The sequence below is a fragment of the Echinops telfairi genome, unplaced genomic scaffold (genome assembly GCF_000313985.2).
Source record: "Echinops telfairi isolate 266 unplaced genomic scaffold, ASM31398v2 ScPeMD7_1;HRSCAF=3_0, whole genome shotgun sequence".
Classification (NCBI taxonomy): Eukaryota; Metazoa; Chordata; class Mammalia; order Afrosoricida; family Tenrecidae; genus Echinops; species Echinops telfairi.
In genome coordinates, this window is record NW_022103896.1 from 81637324 (window position 1) to 81656133 (window position 18810).

Sequence of the window (18810 nt, forward strand, 5' to 3'; positions counted from 1 at the left end):
ACAACAGTTGCAATATTATTCATTTTGATTGTGTCATTCCCAGCAGAGTGAATTGTATGATTTTTCTGATTCAAAATGGCCAATACCAATCCATTTCAGCTCACTAGGATTTCAATCTTCTTGCATTTGAGGACTTCCAATGTGCCAAGATTTATACTTCCAGTTAATAGTAGATTTTTACAGTTGTTTCTCCTCATTTTCAGTTGTGCCTTATCAGTAAATGAAAATCCTGAGTGCTTTACTCCAGCAATCTTTACTCCATTCAAGTCACCTGGTCAACTCTACTTTGATACAGCAGCTCCCGCTCAGTGCCTCCTGACCTGATGGACCCATGCTACAGCACTGCATCTGATAATATTCGGCTTCCGTGAATTAGGCCTTAAATGTCTGACGTTTCTATGCTGTGAAAAGTGGCTACTTTATCTGAAGTAGGCAGCTGAGTCTACATATTCTATCCTTAGTCTGGAAGCACTGCTGAAACCGGTTCACTTTGGGTGACCCTGCTGGTATTTGACATAGCAGTGGCATAGCTTCCAATATCACAGCAACACACACGCCACCGCAGTATGACCAACTGACAGACACGCGGTGGAAGCTTAGGTCTACTTCTATTTTAGTTGAATTTCTTGCTACTGAGGAGTACAGAATATCCCTCCTAGTGGAACCTTTCCAGTAGTTTCAAAGGAAATCTTCCCATAATTGTTATCTAGTGGGTATGTTCCATTTTATAGCTCTAGCTGTAATCTTCATGAAAATAGATTGCCAGAACTTTCTTCTGCAGCGCCTCTGGGTGGGTTGAATTGCCAACCTTTATGATCATAGTGGAGCTCAAGCTCCATGTGCTGCCTGGAGACATTAGATGCTGTCCCACCTTCCCCTTCCCTCCATCTCCCCTGCTGTCTCAACCCCAGTGTTTACTTTCTTCCTGTCTCATACTTTTCATACTTTTATCCACAAGCATCTTTGGGTGATTGTCTCTCAATCTACAACCCGTCCCTCCTCATTTTGTCTAGTTAATTCCTGATCAACATTTGGATCTCAGCTTTGTTACTTTCTCCAGAATGCCTTCTCTGGATGCTTTGTCAAATTCTTTTATTAAAGGCACATATAGCACATGTACAGTTGTCATTTTATGTTTATTTGAGTAATTTGTCCCATTTTGTCTTCCCTACTGAGGCTAAAAGCTCCATTAAAATAGACACGATATTGGATTTAAGCTCATGTGTGGCTGTCTAGCTTCCTAGCACTGGGCTGCACAAATACACGCTGCCAAGCTCGCTGCCATGGAGTCAGTTCTGATGCATAGTGACCCTATTGGGCAAAGTAGAAATGCCCTTTGGATTTCTGAGACTATAAATCTTTGCAGAAACCAAAAGCCTCATCATTCTACCAATGAAAGGCTGGTGGTTTCAAAATCCTTCTGGTTAGCAGTGTAACACATAACTCAGCTGATCACTAAATGAATGAATGACTGGTAGTATTTTTACTTAAGTATTGTTTTTTACCAATATGAGACAAAGCATTTAAGTTTTTGCATATTCTGTGTATAAAAGAAACTATGATGATAAAGCCTAATAAATGCTTTCTGAATTTATATTGCTTCAACATTCTACAAGGGCATCATATTTCCGTGGTGAAGAATCATGCCTAACTTTAACACGAGCCTGAGTTTTGTGAGGTTTATTATACTATGTGAATAATTGTATCTACTAAAAACTTATGGAACTATTAGTCATAAATGAACATAGAGAACACATAGCAAATTCTTTCAGCGGAATCCTGCACACAAATATATTGCATTTCAAAGAGTGTTTTAGAAGCAAAAGGTTTTCCTTAATCCATAGTAGCATATTCCTGTCTTGCATACTTTTCATACTTGTGGCAGTTACATAATCTCCTGTCAACTTGCGAAGGGGTAGAGTGTAGGCTGTCAATCAGGTCGCAGCTTGATGACCTCCTTTGGAGGCACTATGGAGATAAAAAGTTCACTGGAGGCCAGACCCGTACACACTCTGCTGTCTTCCTGCTGAGAAGCCACAGAGAGACAGACCCCTAATGGAACCAAAGTCCTGGAGCTAGAGGAGCCACATTGAGACCCCTGGCAGTGCTGAGATGCTTCCACCACCACTGCATCCACAAGACTTTCCGCCCACTGACTTGTGATCTTCCTGTGTTCGGCATCATTGCATGTGCTATGTGAGTATGTATTGAACTCGTGGACTAGTATCGGACATATGGGCAAATATTGTACTTAAGAAATTGATCTGGCCTGGGCTGGGATATTTTTGTAATATACAATTACTCTTTCATATAAAAGTCTCTATTACACACATATGAGTCTCCCTGGATTTGTTTCTCTAGGTTACCTGGGCTAACACAATGCTTTTATCCACAAGCATCTTGCATGATTGTCTCTCAATCTGTAATCCATCCTTCCTCATTTTGCCACTTAATTCCTGATCAACTTGTGGATCTCAGCTGTATTTCTTCCTTCAGAATGCCTTCTCTGGATGCTTGTTAAATTCTCTTATTAAAGGCACATAAAGCACATAAAGGCATATAAATTCTTATTTATGTAACCACTCCAGGTGTTAGACCATGAAAATGAGGACAAATATCTTCCCAAGCTCTCTAAGCACAGAGAACAAGCACATGTAGGCAAAGAATGGCATCAAAAATATGAGATAAAGAATGATTTTCAGGGTGATAAGTTGCTGGTTCAAGCTTCCAGCATGAACACACTGAGTCACCAATAAAAAACTCCATTGTGCAGTGTGATCACCTTGGCAACCCTGCTCTAATATAGAGCAGAGATAAAGAAAAGAATATTATATTTATCTGTATCTAACTGCAAAATAATAACAATAATAATTCAGAGCCTCAACATTTTTGTAAAGAGACCAAATCAAGACAAATTCACTGCTTTCAAACCGTTTCCAACTCATAAAAATCCTGTGTAGGATTTCGGAGGATATAATACTTTATCTGAGCAGACAGCCCCTCCTTTAAGCCACGGAGTAGTGGGTGGATTTGAAAGGCCTGTCTTCTAGTTAGCTGTCCGTCACTTACCTGACACCACCACCATGGCTTTGTTGCAGAGAAACCACTTTTTATTTTTCTCAAAAGTCTTCAAAATATAAAGGAAAGGTAGTACTTTTGGTAAAAAAGAGATGAACATGTGTGTGTGCCTGTGTATGTAACTATGTGCATGTCTCTATGTATATGTAAAATAAAAGCAAAATAAGTATGATTTGGGAACATGCACATGATCCCAGCAAAGGACAACCACAGAGAAAAGGCACTGTGGAAGCAGTTAATTCAGACTCATCAAAGATTCTTCTCATGTTGGGTACATAACCTTGACTCACACTTTCCATGTAAATCAGATGTTAGAATATGAATTCTCTAGGTTCACTGAAAAATAGCTATTAAGAATGATCCTGTAGACCAAAGAATTAACCATATGACTTATCTCAGAGCAATATATTGACTGAGTGAATTATAAAAATCTGCAGATAACCTTGAGAAGAATGGGAATTCCATAACATTTCATCATGCTCATGCAAAACATATACACAGATCAAGAGGCAACTGTGAGAAGAAGTGAAAACTGCATAGGACAAGTGTGCACCAGGTGTAGCCTCTCACCAAACGTATTCAAACTGTAAGCTGAGCAAATCAGCAGAAAGGCTGGATTCTGTGAAGAAGAATGCAGCATCAGCAAGGGGTGAAGGCTTACTAACAACTTCTGATGTGCAGATGACACAACACTGCTTACTGACAGTGAGAAGCACTTGCTGATGAAAAGGATTGTAACAGTATGGATTACAATTCAATGTAAAGAGGACCAAAATCTTCACAACGGGACCAATAGGTAACATCCATGAAAAGATTGAAGCTGGAGAAAAGAATGAAGTTGTCAAGCATTTCCTGTTGCTTGGGTCCACAAGCAATGCTCACAGAAGCAGCAGTCAGATCACAAGACTTTGCATAGGCAAATCTGTTGCACAAAACCTCTTTAGAGTGTTGAAAAGCAAGGACGTTACTTTGAGACCCAAGGTGCACCTGGCCCAAGCCATAGTATTTTCAAATGTCACGTATACAGGTGAAAGTTGGACACTGAAAAATGAAGACCAAAGAAGAAGCAATGCATTTGAATTGTGGTGCGGGCTAAGAAAATTGAAAATACAAAAAGGAAGAGAAGGAGGAGAAGGAGAAGATACCATGAACTGCTAAGAAGAAGAAGAAGAAAAGAAAATACCATGAACTGCTAAAAAGAAAAACTGAACTATCTTGGAAAAAGGATGGCCAGAGTGCTCCTTAGAGGCAAGGATGGCAAGCCTTCCTGTCACACTTTGGACATGTTGTCAGGAGAGATAAGGAATCATGCTTGGTGAAGTGGAGGGGTAGCGAAAAAGCGGAAGGTCTCCAATGAGATGGATTACTACAGTAGCTACCACAGTGATCTCAAATATACGACCCTTATGAGCATGGCATGGGACTGGACAGGGTTTCCTTCTGCTGTGTATGGGTCACTATGGGCCAGAACAACAGCACCACATTTGGTACGTGAACTCATTTTAAAGAAAAAATGGACAGATAGACCATACCACTGGCCAACACACATTCTGTGCTTCAAATATGAAACTTGTTCTCAGGTATTTTTGACATGATGATTCCAAAAATAGTGCCAGTGTTTGCTATCAGCTCTAGTTTGAGAGATGCAGAGCAGATTACATCGCCCACTCTTCACTTTGCTCACACATTAGACAAATTGGGATATTTTCATGTAGTATTAGCTCGTCTGAGGTGGAGACGTCCTGATGATGTGGTGACCTCGGAGTCTGACTGCTAGCCACGGGGCAGCTATCGGAGCCCACCAGCCACACTGTGAGACAATGATGAGACTTTCAGCTCCCATCAAAATCTACAGTCTCAAAAACCCACAGAAATTCTGCTCTGTCACATAGGGTCTCTATGAATTGTGATAGACTGACTGGTAGTCAGTTTGGTTTATTAAATAGAGATTCAAATACTCTGAAACCCACAAGAGGTCTGTCTGAGTACAAACTCCTTTATTATCATTAAAATGTCCCAGTCTTGTTATAAGATGCCAAAGTTCCCACCTGTGCACACAAATACTTAAACGAGTTTTTTTTAATAAAGAAGAGTGAGTCAAGCTCATCGCTGAAAGATGTAACCTGAATTATCCATTGAATTCTCTATATTAAAAATGTGTTATGAAATGTTTACTGCATAATTTGAAGCAGAAAAATTTAGATCTTCAAAATATTGACGAAATCGCTCCGAAGTCTCACGTTTTCAACATTCTCAATTGACCTCACAACTTCCAAATATGCGCCTTTTCCGTCTTCTTTTCCCTTCTTCTGAAGCAGCGTTCTGCCTTTGCAGTACCCAGCTTGCTGTCTCTGTGTAGATGCACAGCCTCCCACACCAAGAAGGAGCCCCTGCTGCGATGTAACCAATTCTAACTTATAATGACCGATAGGACACCCCTTTAGAGTGTCCGACACTTTAAGTCTTTTAAAGGCTTTTAAAGGGTAACTGGTGGGTTAGAACAATTGACCTTAAGGTCGACAGTTCAATGTGTAACCAACTAGCCACCTTGGATCCATATCCATGTTCCCTTGGAAATCCCGTGAGACCTAATTCTTATTCAACTACTTCTTACTTTTTGGTTTTATCCTGTAATTTATGCATTAGAATTCTTCTCATATTTAAAACTAGGATGATAAATTAATATAACATAATAGCTGAAAATAGATAGGCACGCCAATCTAAGAACTAGAATGAATGTGTCTATCCAATGCAATTTTCTGAATCAGTGCCCCAAATAATCCTAAGAACAGGCCTGAATTCTTTAGGTTCAAAAACGAAGCATCTTATGTGTTTGCAGTGCTAAATCAATAACAATGTAGTCTACCAAAATTCACAAGTCTACACAAGGGATTATGTTTGCTCATTAAATAGTTAAAAGTCCATTAACCACATAAAATTCATATTGAACAACCATCACTCCAGTCATTTTTTTCTTTGATTAGAGTAATTATGGATAAAGTGGCATTTCTAAAGTACCATACAAACATTTGGAATTATGAAAATTTTCTATTGTTGGTGCGTGCCTTTCTTTGTGACTCAACTATTTTAATAACCCTAAATGGTTCTCTAGAATCCATTTTCTCTTTTTGAGTCTGCATTCTGCTAGATTATCTGAGATCTCTTTATGCAATAAATTTTCATTATACTAACCCCTTATTAGAGTCATTCATATATCCTTTTTTTTAAGCTAAATTCAATGCTTCCTGAGATCTACTGCCAATCTGAGACTCCTCTCCCTATCTCCACTCAGTTGCAAGCCAAAATTCTACTTGCCTATGTCTGAACCAGCTCTATTTTTTTCAGCCCAATTTTTAAAATTTTAGTTTCTAATATTTTTCCATCTCTTTCAATTCAATTCAGATTGTACTTTCCATACTAAAGACTTACTGGTTTCTCATGTCAGAAGTAATCTCACTCCTTTAGCACATTAAACCAATTATTCAGTATTTATTGAGTGCTTGTAAAGTGTGAGGTTATAACCTTGACCTTCTCTGTGATTAGAGTCTGGTAAAATGAAATTAATATCTACAGTATAATGGGTTATGTACAATGATAATGCAATATGTGGCAAACACAATGGATCTAGATCAGATTTAACAATAATTGCTGTGAGTAGATAGGACTCCTAAGATTAACTTAATGTACAAGCTGTACTTGACTAGGTGGGGAAACGAGAAAGGCAGCCAAGGTTGTGGGCACAGTAAATGTGTAGCACAGACACATGAAAACATATGGCTCTTTTACAGAATAGTAAGTGGTTTTGCAGAAGAGAAGAATGAGTTTCGGAAGAAAAACATTTACACAAAGACCGAGTTACAAACTTTCTTGTGTTCAATAAGGGAATTTGAAATTTATCCTGGATAATATTAGGACACATAAAAAAATACAAAGAAATAGACTTACATAATGAAATGTGTGTTTTACAAACATTACTCAGAAAGCAATGTGAACACAAGATCACAAGTGAGCTAAGGAGAGATGAGCTAGAGTTGTGGTGTTTAACTTGGCCTTATATTCTTCCCCGAGAATATTGGCCATATCTGGAGATATTATGAGCCCTGGTGGTGTAGTGGTTACGCGTTGGGCTGCAATCCACAAGATCCGAAGTTCAAAAACACTAACCACTATATGGAGAAAGACAGGATTTCTACTCCCATAAAGAGTTACTGTCTCAAAAACTCACAGGTGTAGTTCTCCTGTCCTATAGGGTCACTATGGTTGGAGCCATTATTGGTTGTCACAATTGGAAGGGGGTGTGGGTGGCATCTAGGGATAGATACTGCTAAACACCCTGTATGCTTAGACCAGCCCTCACACACAAGCCACATGGTTATTAGGTGCCATCAAATCAATTTAGACCAATAGAAACCCCATGCACAACGGATCTAAAGACTCTCTGGTCTTCCACCATCCGCTCAATTGTTAGGTGTGAGCTCATTGTTTCAGTCACCTCCTTGACAGACTTCCTCTTCGTTGCTGCCTATTGTACCAAGCATGATATCCTTTGCCAGGAACTGTTCTCTCCTGATATCATGTCCAAGGTGCTTGAGAGAATGTCTCACCATCCTCAATTCTAAGGAATATTCTGGTGGTACTTCTCCCCAGACAGGTGTGTTCCTGCTTCTGTTAGTCCATGGTACTGTCAATGTTCCTCACCAGCACCACGATTCAAATTACTCAAGGCTTCTTCAGTCTTCCTCACCTGCACGTGAGGTGATCGAAAACACTGTGACTTAGATTAGGATCACCTTACTCCTCAAAGTAATTTCTCTTCTTTTCAACACTTTAAAGAGGTCTTTGTATAGGAGATTTGTCCAATGCTGTGCATCGTTTGCTCTCTCGACTGCTGCGTCCATGAGCATTGGTTATGGATCCCAGCAAGATAAAGTCCTAGACATCTTCATTCTTCCCTCCATTTCTTGTGATTTTACCTACGGGTCCGATTATGAGGATTTGAATTTTCTTGACATGGAGTTGCAATCCATACCGAAGGCTGCACTTCTCAATCTTTATGAGCAGCTGCCCGAAGTTGTCCTCACTTTCAGCCATCAAAGCTGTGTCATCCATAGATCACAGTCTCTTCATAAGTCTTCCTCTGATCCTAAGGCCATGGTATTCTTCAAGTTATTTCCTCAGGATCCAGATTTTGTAGTATGGTGCAAGGATACAATACTGATAGGCACATTTCCTGATTTTAAACAGGCAATATAGCCTTGTTCTGTTCAGATAACTACCTCTTGATCGGTGTACAGTTTCAACATAAGCAGTGACATGCTCTAGATCACAGTGAATACAATCCATATTTTGTTATCATCCACACATTTGATTGTCACATTATCTTGTGCAAAATGTGAGAATTAGAGACTGTAAACTAAACACTAGTTTAATTTTCAAGAGGGAAGCATGTAGTTCATTTTGGTGGCTGATTGGAGTCTGCAAAAGTGGAAGAGCTAGTGCTTAGCCTAAGAAAATACAAAATGATGGAGACTGAGAAAAAATCAGAACCCAAACAAACCTACTACCACCATGCAGTGGATCCTGACTTACTAGTCATGGCTAATGGGTTTTGCATTTCTGTTAACTGGAAGTTCAGCAATTCAAACAGAACAGCCACTCAACATGACAAAGACCAGGATTTCTTCTCCCTTAAAGTTCTATCATCTCAGAATTCAAAGAGGTCACTATGAATCTGAATTTATTTGAAGGCAGTGGGTACAGGGCAGACTACAACTGCTTTCTAGTGTATCTTACAACTGTAAATCATTACAGACCAGATTGTCTCCTCTTAGTCCCACAGAGTAGCTAGTAGGTTTGAACCACCATCCTTCTGGTGAGCAGTCAAATGTTTACCCCACCAACTACCAGGGTTCTTGAGACTGACAAAAGGGCATTAAAAAATTAAAGTCAATAATTAAATAAATAATTTTTAAAAAAGTGGAAGTCTATAAAATTGAAATTAATGAAAATGGTGGCATAAATAAAAAGAGCTTTTATAGAAGGAAATTAAGTGAGGCTTTCAAAAGGTCATAAAGGATGAGGTGGTATTCAAAATACAATTGTGAGGCATCACTTCAAATGGAGTGGGAGAAAGAGGGGAAACTGGCAAAAGTGCACAGCACTCTTTTACAGGAACGAAAGCTAATAATGTTATCTATGGCCCTCAATTTTCTCCATGATGCAAACAACAATGTCAACTACAAACTCTAACAGAAATTCATGGACCAGTCACCATAGATTTAGTTCATTTTCACCATCACTGATTAAGCTGATGGTCAGATTTTTCTTTCTGTCTCTCTTTTTGTACTGAACTTTTCAGCACCATTGTTTTCTTCACTGGTTCCCAGACACGCACTATGAGATTTCCCCTTCCTCACTGGTCACTTCTTCATGGCGTCCTTCACTACGACCTTCTTTTTTACCAATCCCCTCTGTGGACTTCCCCAAGGCTCAGGCCGGAGGCTTGCTCCCTTCCCGGTGCTTCGTCCTTCCAGTCTACTGCTGTATCTTGTCTGCATGCAACCAAATCCCAGTCAGCCCCCATGGCTTTCTCAGCTTCACTCACACGCCGCCTGCTCACTCATACAACCATGTGGTTTTCTAGCATCCCAGATCGCGTGAGGTTAAAAAGTCTTCTTCCAATCCTGACGCCACATTCATCTTCATATAATCCAGCTCCTCTGATGATCTGCTCAGGACACCGATTGAACAATTATGGTGACAGAATACAGCCCTGACACAGCATATTTCCCGATTTTAAACTATACAGCACATCCTTGGCCTGTTTGGACAACTCCCTCTTAGTCTATGTAAATGCTCCACATGAATCAATGTAGTGTTCTGAAATTACCATTCTCTCCAAGCTAGCCATAGTTTGTTATGATCCACACAGTTGAATGCCTTTGCACAGACAATAAAGCTCCAGGAAATGTATTTGTGGTATATCTTGCACTTTTAGCCAGGATCCATCTGACTTTGGGAATTATATCCCTTGTTCCAAGTCCACTTCTGAATTTCTGGCAGCTCCCTGTCAATGTACTGCTGCAACCATTGTTGGTTGATCTTCAGCACAATGTTATTGCATGTGATATTAATGATACTGTGCTATAATTTGAGCATTCTATTGAACAGGTACAATGGGTACAAGTAGACCTCTTTGTAATGGATACACACGCAGATCTCTTCCAGTCAGTTGGCCAAATAGCTATCTCCAAAATTTCTTGGCATAGATGTACACAAGTGAGTGCTTCCAGTGCTTCATCGCTTGTAGAGACAGTGAGATTGGTATTCCATCAATTCCTGAAGTTTTGTTTTTATACAATACTTTCAGTACAGCTTGGACTTCTTTCTTCACTACAACTGGTTCTTGGTCATATGCTACCTCTTGAAATGATTAAATGCTGACTAGTTCTTTTTGGTACAGTAACTACGTATCTTCTTTTGATCCTTTCTGCATCATTCAATATTTTCCCATAGAATATTTTAATATTGCAACTTGAGGCTTGAATTTTTTCAGTATAAAAGATACAGAGTTTGTTCTTCTTTTTTTGGTTTTTCTAACTTCAGGTCTTACACATTTCATTAAAATGTTTTACTGTCTCTTCTCAAGCTGCCCTTTGAAGTCTTCTGTTCAGCTCTTTGACTTCATTATTTCTTCCATTTGCCTTAGCTATTCTACCATCAAGGGCAAATTCCAGATTTTCTTCTAATATCCACTTTTTTTTTCTCCCAACAGTCTTATTGGCATATAATTCACTTACACAATTCAATATTTCAATTATATCAAGAAGAGTAATCCAATCATCACCAAAATCAATTATAGAATATCTTCTTCATTCCTGTACTCATCATTATTAGCTCCCCATTTCTTCCCAACCTCCCATTCCCCAAGGAACCATTAATCTAGTTATTTTCTCTATAAGCTTACCTATCCTTGATTTCATATAAAGAAAAACCATTTTAAAAAGCAAAGAAGCAAACAAAAAACATAATAATAATAACAAGTAAAATAGATAAAAACCTCAATAGAAAAAAAAGCAGAAAATATTACAAACTGGAACCAATTTAAATGGACCATAAAGGAGATTAAATGATCATTTTATCATTTAATCAAATTTTAACTTAACTACATCTGCAACAATCCACTTCCCAATGCATTTTGCATGAGGGTAAGGCTATCACATCCCTGGCCAATGGTCAGACGGTGTTTTCCAGGGGCTTAAATCCATATGGATTTCCTCTTACTTTTTTTTTCTTTTAACTAAAACAGCTTTATGGTGGTCAAAAGGGAGATCGCCTGATGAGATATTACATTTTGGCCTAACTAAACCTGCCAGAATTTACTTTACAATGTTCCTATCTGATAACAGGGCTATTTACTGCCCTCAACTATGATCAAAGGGAATTCACTAGAGACTTAATATACATGCGGATCCTGCAAATGGAATTGGAGCTTCCAGTGTCAGCCACAGCCTACTGCAAACAAGGTGCTCACAATTTAAGCTCTGATATAATTTCCTCTTTTAGATTTGGAACATACTATCTTCAATGCTTGGGTCACACACACTGGTGTACTTCTTCCACGCGGACTTAGTTGATGCATGTTTGAAACATGTCTAAGATCCCCGATGCTATTCTTTCTTTTTTTTTTTTCTTTTTTTTTTTTTGCTATTCTTTCTTATATTCAAGTACCATCTCATTTCTTCACCATACTTTGCTATAGCAAAGTGATCTTCAGTGATCTCATGAAGGCAAGAATCGTTCGATCTTGAACGTCATACTTCCCAACTACTGCTCTTTCCTTTTTGCTTCCAATTTTCACATTCCAATAACCAATAATTATTAATAGAACTTGATTGTATGTTTAATCAATATCAGACTGAAGACATTGGTAAGATTCTTCAATTTCTGCATCGCTAACTTTAGTAGTCAGTGCATAAATTTGAATAATAGTGTATTCAATGGATTTCCTTGGGTTTAGATATTATCCTATCACCAGACAGTAATGCACTTTAAGATCAACCTTTCAATGCCCTTATCAACAATGAATATAATGCCTTTCCTCTTAATAATGCCATTCCCAGCAAAGTAAACCATAGGATTTTGACTCAAAATGGTCAATTCCAGTCCATTTCCGCTCATAATACTTAGGATATTGATCTTTATGCATCCCGTTTAATTTGTGAGATTTACAATTTTCCTAATTCATACATTCCATGTCCCAAATATGAATGGATGTTTGCTGCTGTTTCTTCTCATTTGCCTATTAGCAAATAAATCTCTGGAGGGCTCTGGAAAGCTGGACCCATCCATATCTTTATGGTCTACTCTTTGAGAAGGTAGCTCTTCCACAGTCATATTTTGAGTGTCTTCCAACCTGAGGTGGGGCTCAGCTTCTGGCACTGTGTCTAGCAATATCACTGTGCTATCTATACGTTTTTAATTGACTGCTTCTTCTGAAGTAGACAGTTTATTTCTTTTTCACTGTCTGTTCTTAGTCTGGAAGTTCTGCAGAATGCTGTTCACTTGGGAGAGCATGCTAGTACAGGAAAATACCAGTGCCATAGCTTTTGCATCACAGCTACACACAAACCACCACCATACGACAACTGACAGATAAGTGGGGGCCTCATTGACTATATGGGGTTAATATGACTTGCATTCCTGGTTGTGAGAGTTGTATATCATAGCAAGAAATCATTTCATACCTTCCCACAATATGGCACACACATCTGTGGCCTGTGAGTGAAAGTAGAGCGTAAAAGAGAATAAGGAAATGATTATGGTCTAGAACAGTGTTGCTCTGGAAGGTGCTGGAACAATCGAGGATAACTGCAAAAGCCAATATGGTTTGTTGTTTGGAGGGGGTAGGGAGTCAGTTGGGACAAATTGTGGCCTGATGTCCAACAGAACAAAACACTGTCTTGTCCAGCTCCAACCTCACAGTTGTTACTAGGTTCCAGCACATTGCTGCAATTTCCGTGTCAATAGATCTTGTTAAGGATCTTCTTTCTCATTGCCCTTCTACTTTACCAAGCATGATATCATCTTCCAGGAACTGGAAATTTGATTGTATAAATGCAGCACAGACACTTTTGATTCAAATTACAAACTCAAGTCAACTCTAGAAAGAAATTAATTTTCAATAGCCCTGAGTATTTCTGAAGATCCTGAGTTTGACATTTATAAATTATAGTTTTTCGAAGACTATTCATCATTCATACTTTTCTTTCAAAAGAAAATGGCTGATATCATGAAAAAAAACACCATGGAAAATAATTATATTTTTTTCATTGTTCCTACTTTTACTTTAAATCGTTAGTGTATTCTGCCCTGACATATTTATTGAGAAAATTGGTTTTAAAAGATAACTATTTTGTTTAAAAGTACACTATTATTCTTAGTTGCCAGAATCAAACATGAAATAAAAAGAAATGATATGAGTTGCCTCAATTCAGACACAGCCTCTCTTCTGCCATTGGACCTATTATAACACACGGTTTGGTAATAAGATTCCGCTAGAGATACTTTAACTGTTTAATGACAGAAATTAATTGAAGTGGAAAAAGTATGCATTAAATAAATGCTCAACACCCTTAAAGAGTTAAAATACATCCAAGATAATACTTCGATCCCAGACTGTGGCAAGGAATTGGAAGTTATCAAAGCCATAAAGCTATCAGAGCTATCAAAATTAACTCCCATTAATTATTAATTCTAACTATCACAATTTTAATTATGTAACTTTTATTATTTTAGCATATTCTGTTCTGTTTTATTTGAAGCAAAATACAGTACAGATAAATAGGATATTAAAGTTTAATTCCAATTTAATGTAAACTTTCATCACCGATTGTCAACCCTTTTGAACACTGCATTTGCCTGGAGGACTGTTTTCTTTTTATTCGGCGGGCAGGCATTCTCGTGTATAGACTCTGATTTAATTGAGCTGGGGTGAGGGCGGGGAGGCATGGAGATGAGCAGTCATTAGTCATGATGGGTTTTTTTGATTCTTCAGATGTCTCTCATAGAACTGTTGTTCTATAGTAATAAAAAATTATCCCATAATAGAATTTATTGTATTTATTAACAGACTTATTGACAAATTTAGTTATAAAATGTTTTTAGAGTATTCAAACATGTTTAAAACAATTATGTGTAATTCATCTATATCACAGAAAGTGACCACTACTAATTAAACCCTTTTCATTCTCCATTTTATATAGATTTGATTGTTATCTTCTTCGTGGCTTTTGAAATTTGCTCTAATGTCTGACAGAAGAGTAGATTTGCTATTTCTAAAATGTTATTGCAAAGTAAACTCATTATACTAGCTTCATATAGCACAGCAAAGATAAGATAATACAATTACATATGTAATTACTTTTTTTTCAGGGAGTAATTTCATATGAACTTGCACATTTGTGTAGCTGATGATAATTTTCAGTCAGCTTCAGAGGAAACACTAAGATTAATTGCATTCTAGAACATTGCACCTATTACTTCCAGTTTGTAAAGATCGGCATTTAATGAATAATATATTAATAGGCTCATTTTTGAGTAGTCCTAAATTAACATCTAAAGGCAAAAAAATTGTTTATTTTGTTTTATTTTATAGTTGAGTAAAAAAGCTAAAGAAGTGTAATTTGGTTTTTGATTAATGTTGACTTTAACAGATTGCTTCTGGTCAGTGCAGTTAGTGCCTTAATTTATCTTCATCAAGCCTAGCAAGACTGTATCTCCAATCAATTTATTTAAGCCAGTGTTTCTTAAAGTGCTCTCCCAACTTCACAGTCTTGTTTTATGTTTTTTCCATCATAGAAATCTTTGACATATTAATTTTCTTAAAGCAGAAATGAGAACTAAATGACAAATTCTCACATTGAATAGCACGACTGCTATTGAGTTAATCCAATAAACAGACTACAACCCTGAAATGTCCGTCGTTCTACAAAAATAATCCCGGAGCTCCTGCTACTTGTATTACCTTGTTCATGGGGTAGAGACTATTGGAGTCCCTCTTCTCAGGGATAAGAAGGGGCACAGGGTTGAAGCACCGGGTTTTGTATTGAAAACTTGGGGGCTGACTCCGCATGAGAAAGTTGAAGCTATCTGCTTCCATAAAGATTCACAACCTTGCATAACCTCCTGTAAGGTCACTATTAGTTGGAATTGGCTCAATGATAGTGATTTTAGTTTGATTTTATTTTTAAGGATTACACAATACTTAATAAGAATCAGATGTATGCACATGAAACTACTACAGCATAGGAATACACAGAGTATGTGCTACACTGGATGTAATACTTTTCTAACTGGTAAGATCAGTATGAGCTACAGATGTCAGGGACAATGTTCACGTGATGTTGACTTGTGTCTAGAGGAACTCAAAAAGTGAGGAGAGCATGTGACAGAAGAATAGCATAAGCCAGAGCTTAAAGGATGCTAATACACTCAGGGATTATATGCCCTATGGAAGAGATGACTAAAATGGTTCAAACACACAGCACTGTGGGTATGAGTTAAGGGACAATCTGGTTTCATCCCCATTGGTGACATGGAGCAATATTGTGCTAATGAGGAAGACAGGCAGCATGGTTAAAATGACTACATATAAGTCTGGTGGAGACTCAAAGACTGGTTAGATTAAAACCAACACCACTTCACCAATAGTACAGACACTGAGTCATCCTGACAAGTGTTGTACTTGAGCTTCATGGTATCAACCCGTCTTATGGAGGGACTTGCTCTTTTTCACCGATCATCTACTTTACCGAGCATGATGTCTTTCTCCATGAATTGGTCCCACCTGATAATATGTCCCAAGTATGTGAAAAGAAGCCTCCTCATTCTCACAGACTGCAGAAAACATGCTGACTGTACTACATGGTGCAAACTACCTCTTAAAAATTTGAGAAGTGGAAACTTTATGAATTGTAAACATTAGCCATCATTAAATTAATGTTCTTTTATGAGAAGCATATTGTTGAGCTTGGAAATATGTACTAAATCGCTGGCATGTTGTAGGCAATTATATTGGCTGCCTCAGTTTTCTGTAGATAGGACATGCCTGTAACCTGCTATACTCTGACCTTTCAACATCTACCCTCAGTCTTTTTCTCTGACTAATTTGAAAGGGCACTGTCCAAGATAACTTTTATTGTACAAAAGTATACAATAGTAAAATTATTATTATTAAGAGTTGTGTCTCAACCCTAGGGCAAATCTTGCCACTAATGTGGAAGCCGGGATATCATATAAATAAATATGAATGAGTTTTCACTTTATGATATGGAATATATCTCATAATGCTACTAACTGGAAAAATAAAGCTACTAAGATAAAATAAGTTTTTTTTTTTAAAGTAGCTCTTTAATTGCCATTCAAAAAATCATCTGAGGAGTTTAGATATGTTAATGAGCTACTTTTATTTTTGTCTTGTGCCTATTCATAAAATGGGAAATCATCAAAATCTATGAAGTAGTCACTCCTGAAATACAAACAGCACAATTTTGTAGGCAATTGCTCTTGGTCATTTTCTAAGACTGCAATCTTAAACTTCTGGAATCTTTGAATAAGTTTAAGATTATAATTCTAGAAGTTCTAAACCATCCCAGTAAACACCAAAATTGTTGATTGGTGCACCCAGCTTTATCACAATATCAATGTATTGAACTGTTCTTGATGAGCTACGATCCCAAAACACATCGAGTGAAAAGAAGAGAGAGAACGATGTTAAAGCTAATATCGTTTGTCCATTTTAAAAGTTGTTTGTTCAGTTTGTCACTTTCACTCATACACTTTTCTTCACAAAAGGAAAAATGCAGGGAGGCAGGCTATGTGTAGCTCATTTTGTTTTGCTTTACGATATGCATTTTGTAAAAATGATGTACTGCTTTAAGTGGATGAACTGTATGCATTCAAATTATAGCACACTAAAACTTTCTAAAATTATATATTGATTGAAGAAAATTCAATACAGAAAAGTGAATTAAAAAACATCTCCCCAAATCCTACCACCGAATAATGACCACATGTAATATGTTGCTCATTCTTCTGCTACTTCCTCTTTGTCTATAATGGCACACACTCAGATATAGCCATCCACCTGAACATAACATCTATTTTCACTCAACTGTTGCAATAAACAAAGTTCTAAAAATAGAGCCCTTTTTTACAGACAGAAAAATAAGATCTAATGATAAGGATCTGCTAAGTGCAAAATGTTAGCCAATCAAGGACCCACCCTGAAACCAGGGATTCTTGGTCAGCAGAAATTCCAGCAGCTTGCCAGAGCCTTGAATCCCTAGAATATTCCCATTTCTGCATTTATATTCAATATTTGGCAATTAGATAACATGGCCAAATTACCATAGGAAAGATTTCTCCTAGTACTTGATTTTGATCTTTCCCACAAATTTATCCTTGAAAACTGGTTGCATAAAATTGTGATAAATAAGAAACCGCAAGACCTATCCTGAAATGCTTCATTTTGCTTGAGGTAGATTCCTAGTTTCTACCATTCTGGGGAGGAAATGTTGCCAATATCAGGTTATTTGAAAGTGTAGACCACACTTAGTTTATCCCCTCATCAAATTAAAAATGTCATTGTGACTCTCTTGTCATAATATGCAATCCCCAGGAGAACCCCTTCACTGCACATGTTTTAGCCCAGGGCCTCAGCTGGCCAGAACGTGCATGAGTTGTTAGCCTGGCGGAGCCTGGCAGGGGTAACGTAGGTCTCTGAGTTCACAATGACACCCACAGAAGGCAAAGGGAAACAGAGTACAAATAACCTGACTTTGAAGAATGAGTCATTCCCCAGCACCACTGAGTAGCTGGATAATGCTTTTGTTTCATTGTGTAAGATCACCTATGGTTCAAGCTCTGTATTTCTATTTAACTTGGTGGACAATCGTGTCTAAAGCTTTTTCAGTCAAATAGTGGCTGCCATCAAATCTATGCCGATTCATAGCCACCCTATAGGACAGGGTAGACCTGATCCTCTGAGTTTCTGAGACTGTACCTCTTTACAATGCAGACAATATTCCATTGAATCCCCTCTCCCACGGCGCCCCCAAATTATGGAGTTTATTAGGGCAGTTAACATGTTATAATTAAGGATAACACGAACCTTCCATCAGAACAGCCTCGTTATAATCAAGCAGGCCAACCGCTGGTCCTTGGTTTCCCAACCACATGGCCCCTGGACCTCTGCCCTGCTCCATTTATGTTACAAAGTTCTAAGCAAAATGCTAGCGATTTTTCACTCATTTTGTTCAGATTTCCAAGGAATGTCTATGTAGAAATAATGATCAATCTCCAATTTATTCTTACAGATCAGATCTTTCAGATATTTTCAAACACCTTCTGGGTGCCCTGGTTCGGTCAAGAGCAATAGAATTTACAGAAATCCTACATGCACCAGAAGGAAACATGTGTGCTAGCCTCGCCACAGTTCTGTTTGACCCCACTGTTTCCGCCATTGTGCCCATCCAACTCATTGAGAACCTTCCTCTTTTTCGCTGACCCTCTAGTTTCCCAATCAGAATGTGCTTTTCCAGGGACAGTTCCCTCCTGAGAGCATGTCCAAACTACATGAGGCAAAGCGTTACCATCCTTGCTTCTAAGGAGCATTCTGTCTATCCTTCCTCCAGTACAGACATTTTGTTCTTTTGGTAGACTGTGGTAATT

The 18810-nt window shown here is 38.0% G+C and overlaps 1 non-coding gene across 1 annotated transcript; it reads right to left on the reverse strand.

The window, feature by feature from the left end:
- Positions 1–18346: 18346 nt before the first annotated feature.
- LOC115868775 lies at positions 18347–18438 on the reverse strand. Its single transcript, XR_004045764.1, has one exon. It is a non-coding gene; the product is annotated as a small nucleolar RNA SNORD116 (small nucleolar RNA).
- Positions 18439–18810: the final 372 nt, after the last annotated feature.